The 4,960-nt window shown below is 35.0% G+C and overlaps 1 protein-coding gene and 1 pseudogene across 1 annotated transcript in view; one reads left to right on the forward strand and one right to left on the reverse strand.

Moving 5' to 3' along the window:
• Nucleotides 1-4,960, forward strand: part of DST (dystonin) — a 417,658-nt gene that overhangs the window by 15,522 nt on the left and 397,176 nt on the right. The window lies entirely within an intron of this gene.
• LOC105302072 lies at nucleotides 1,878-2,809 on the reverse strand (annotated as a pseudogene).

The following is a 4,960-nucleotide window of genomic DNA, read 5'->3' on the forward strand; positions in this document are numbered from 1 at the left end:
TTTCAGCTTGTCGACACTTTAACTTCACTTCACTTGCCTTTCTGTTCAGTATGGACCCTAAACAACTAAACAGAGAAATTTTCACTGTAATTCTCACTCTGCAGTTAGTTCCTCTGCACAATGACTTTGACAGTTCCCAGACCTGAGTCAAACTCATTGACTGCTTTTCCATTCTTATGCCTAGGAAGCTTATTCTTAAAACCCAGATTTTTAGTATGTTGTGTTATACAACAGTCATATTTCTGTCTTTTTAGTGTATCAATTAGCTGAAGCTTTGTAACAAACCACTTAACTAATTAGCTCACAATTCTGGAGATTGGCAGTTTGAGCTGTACCCAGATGAGGGTTGTTCTGATCTGAGCCAGGCTTGGCTCATCACAGCTGGAACTGCCTCAAGTGTCTTTAGTCAGCCTCTGACTGACTCATCGTTTTCCTCTACTTGGACTCTCCTCTTCCAGTAAGGCAACCCTGGTTGGTTCATATGTGGTTAGATTCATATTCCAAAAGCAGCAAGAGTGGAGGGGGATGATGCCTCTGGAGGTTTAGGCTCTGAACTCTTAGAGTACCTCTGCTCATACATTGTTTTGGCCAAAGCAAGTCTCGGAGAGTGAGGGAAATAGATTCATGATGGGAGGAGTTGCATAGTATTGTGGCCATTTTTGCAATCTATTATAGATAATTTTTGTCTCTTGTTTGTTGCTGTCTACTGTCCTCAAAGAACTCATTTTAAGCTTTTTTCTACTGTTTTCCCTGGACGATCTTTGCCAATATCTTGGTTTTCATGTACATGGACATTACTTCCACCTGAAATTTTGAGGTCTAATTTAATTTTTCAACATTTTTTCGAGATGTAATTTCCAGTTTTAGAATATTTTCCATTACCCCAGACAGATTTCTCATGCCTGTTTGCAGTCAATCCTGTTCTCACCCCTTGCCCCACAAAACCACTGATCTACTTTTAGTATCTATAGATTTGCCATTTCTGGACATTGCATGTAAGTGGAATCATATAATGTGTTGTCTTTTGCATGTGGCTTCTGTCATGTAGGTTAAGTTTTGAAGTTCATTCATGGTGTAACATGTATCATGTTGTAGCACATATCAGTATTTTGTTCATTTTTATTGCTGAATAGTGTTCCATCCTATGAGTATACCACTTTGTTTATCTATTCATTGATGGACTTTGGATTTCCTCCACAATATTTAGCTATTATAAATAATGCTGCTATGATATCTGCTTAAAATCTTTATGTGGATATATGTTTTCATTTATCTTGCGCAGATATCCAGAGTAGAATTTCTAGCTTGTATTGTAAGTTTATGTTTAATTTTTAAAGAAATTGTCAAATTGTTTTCCAAAGTGACCGTACAATTACAGCATTCTCACCAGCAATGTATGAAGTTCCAGTTTTTCCTTATCCTTAGAAATACTTGTTATCTTCTGTCTTTTTTATTATAGCTATTCTATAATAGCTATAGTTTGAAGTGGTATTTCTGTAGTTTTAAGTTGCATCTCCCTTATGACTAATGATTTTGAGCATTTTTCATGTGCTTATTAGCAGTTCATAGATCTTGTTTGGTGAAATGTTCAAATCTTTGCCCATTTTTACTTTAACTTAATTTTATATTTTTACTTTATTAAAATATTGAGTTCATTTTACATGTATGTTTTTGTCTCCCCAGCATTTTCATACCACCATTGCTAGTATGTCCTATTATAACATTCCTTACATATTTAAAACCAAGCAAAGGATGGAGTCCCATCTTTAAAAGCTCAACAAACATTTTGGACAACAGCAATGGAACCTAAATAACATTGATCAGATGCAGTAAGAAAAGTTCTCTGCATTATGAAAAGGACAGCCAGATATCAACTGTTACAGAAATGAAATAAGATAGAAAAATTTAAGTTAAATTATTTTCTTGAAGAGACTTCCTTTACTGCTGGAAATCTTGAGTAGCCTCCTGTTCAGTTACCTGGAGCTATTTTTCACATAATTGATGACCTTAGCTTCCACTTTGGGGAAGTCACTTTTTCTATACTTGTTTGCATTTTTGCTTTAATGTCTTTTACTGAACTAGGTCCTTTCTGTGTTTTTCTGCCCTGTTTCTGATGATGCTGTGTTTTTCTGTTTTTGAAAGATTCTTAATCTATTGATCTTGGTGTTGATGGTTTGAGGGTTTTCTTTATTATTATTATTCTAGTTTGATTTTTTTGGGTGCATTTTTGTCTGCAGTGTCTCATATAGATTTCTTTATTGGTCCTTTCTCTTTAGTTTTCTCATCATCAGAGTCATTTTCTTCATCTCCGTCATCATCATCTTTACTAGCAGCGAGTTTCACTTTTTCCTTTGGAAACTTGCTATCATTTCTGGGAGGAGATCACTTTCCAAATATACTTAGGAGTTTCACATCCTCCTCCTCTTTATCTTCTGACTGTGCATCTTTTTCCACAGCTGCTAAGTGCTGTCCATTAATATGCACAGGCCCTGAACCACACACAACCATAAGATCATAGATGTTATTTCAAAGCCTGCAAGGGAAAACAAACTGTTGGCTTTACAGACATTTTCAGAATTGCCAGCGTTACTTTAATTGGGCTGCCTTCATAATTCAGTGCCTCTGCTTCAACAATGTGCAATCTATCCTTTGCACCAACCCCTAAACTGACCATTCTTAAAGATAACTGATGCTCATTTTCATCTTTACCCACCTCAAAGTGATCATTTTTGTCAGACTTTAGTTCGTAACCGACAAGATTGTTCTGGAGTTTTAGGGAGCTCATGTCCATGTCCATTGACTCTTTCATGGATGGTGGCACACACTGAAGTGGGGGAGAAGGTGGACGGAGATAAACAAATACTGTTCTAGAGAACAGTTGCACAGCAGAATCATACCAGGACTAATCTTTGCCCATTTGTAAATTGGGTGCTCTGTCTTCTTATTGAGTTGCAAGTTTCTTTTATATATTCTAGATACAGTCCTTTAACAGACACATGATTTACAAAGGTTTTCTTATAATCTATGGTTTGTCTTTTCATTTACTTAACGGTATTTTGTAGCTGCAAAAGTTTTAAATTTTTATTAAGTCCAGTTTATCAATTATTTTCCTTTATGGATTGTGTTTTTTCGTGTCATATCTAAGAAACCATTGCCTCACTCAAGGTTATGAAAATTTTCTGCTATGTTTTTCTAGAAATTTTACAGTTCTAGTTCTTATATTTAGTCTATGACCCATTTTGAGTTTTTCTGTTCTCTGGGTTTGTGAATTATTGGTATTCTATTAAATATTTAATTGAGTTCATCAGTGAAGTTATTTGAGGCTTGTGCTTTCTTTATAGGAATATTTTAAGTTACCAATTTAAAGTTTAAGTATTCAGTTTCTTTACTTTTTATATGCCTATTCAGATTTTCTATTTCTTCTTGAGTCAATTTGGTAATTAGTGTCTTTCTAGGAATTTGTTCATTTCATCTAAATTGTTTGATTTGTTGGTTTAATAGTATTCCCATTTACTCCTTTTAATTTCTGTATGGTTGTTCGTACTTGATTCCTTTTTGTTTGACTAGCTAGAAAGTTGGGGGCTTTGTTATCCTGTTCTGCCACACGCTTCTCTGACTATACTTGCATCCAGGGCCAAGTGGTAGGAAGAGAGAGAAGGTAGAGTGATGGGAATTTGCCCCACTCTCTTGGGATCAGAGAGGACGGTTTCCTTCCTAAGAACTTTGGTTCCCCTTCTGTTGGGAATTCTAATGTCATTGCCTGTGTGATTGCTTGAAGGCTAGAACTTAAGAGAACTCAGAGAAGAGAAAAATGGGGAATTTCTGTACTCTGCATCTTTAAGAATTCCTTTTTCTCTCTCCTCAAGACAGAATAAGGGGCTTCTCCTGGAGTTTTCTCTGTCTGAGCCTTAGTACCGAGCTCTAGGTTTCAGGCTGTGCTGCCATGTTACATTCAGTCTGGGGTATACTGGAGGTAAAAATGACAAACTCACTACTTGTTTGGTAGAACTTCATATTCTGGCCTTTAAAAAAACTTCAAGTCTATTGCTACTATTTACTTTTCAGAATCTTCTAATCTTCATTCTGTTCCTTGTATAGTCGTGTTCATTGGGAGACATTTTACTTAATTGTAACTTTATTGTAACTAGAACCATGATCTGTTTTTAATTAGTCTATCCCCCCTCCACCTTAAGCTCATTGCTTTTTTCTTTTTACTTATTTACTTTTCAGAAAATCTTGTAGCATTTTGCAGTCTATGCTGACATACATGTGTGTTGTTGGTATATGTGAGTATTGCTACACATAACTCATGCAATACTGAATATTCAGGTTATTTCATTATTATACAGAATTTTTAGAAATCTAACCTCAATACATTTTCATTTGAAAACTTTTTTCTTTTTTTTCTCCAATCTCATTATTCTTCAGATTTGCTGGATTTCCCTCCAATTTCTGAAAACCATATAGATTGATTACAGAACTACCTGTGGGTTTTACAGAAAACAATATACATTTAATCATATTTACTGATGTTATTTACAGAGGGTAGAACTCTCACATTAAGAAGTAGGCCATTAAGTTTTAAATAACTGACCAACTCTGAATAATCATTAACAAATATAAAATAAGTAAATTCCTGCCACTACACTCTGCAGTGAGTTGCATGAAGGAGGCAGCAGGCATTTTCAAATATTTTAGACAGATCTAGGAGGAAACTGCCTCTTGTTTTGAAGGCACTGTAGGGCATCCTAAAGGAATTGCAAATATATTTGGGAAGATTTGGTGAAATTGTCAAGCTTTTTAAAAGTGATGCAGTGTAATAGAAATTTTCAGTACAAATAGAAACTTAATATCTTAAAAATCAGATAATAATGAGGACTAATTTTTACTATTCTGAAGTCTTTTTGCAAGATCTTAACTTTTGGGGGGCATTTTGAGAATCTGATGAAAGTTATAGTGT

The sequence above is a fragment of the Pteropus vampyrus genome, unplaced genomic scaffold (assembly GCF_000151845.1).
Source record: "Pteropus vampyrus isolate Shadow unplaced genomic scaffold, Pvam_2.0 Scaffold260, whole genome shotgun sequence".
Lineage (NCBI taxonomy): Eukaryota > Metazoa > Chordata > Mammalia > Chiroptera > Pteropodidae > Pteropus > Pteropus vampyrus.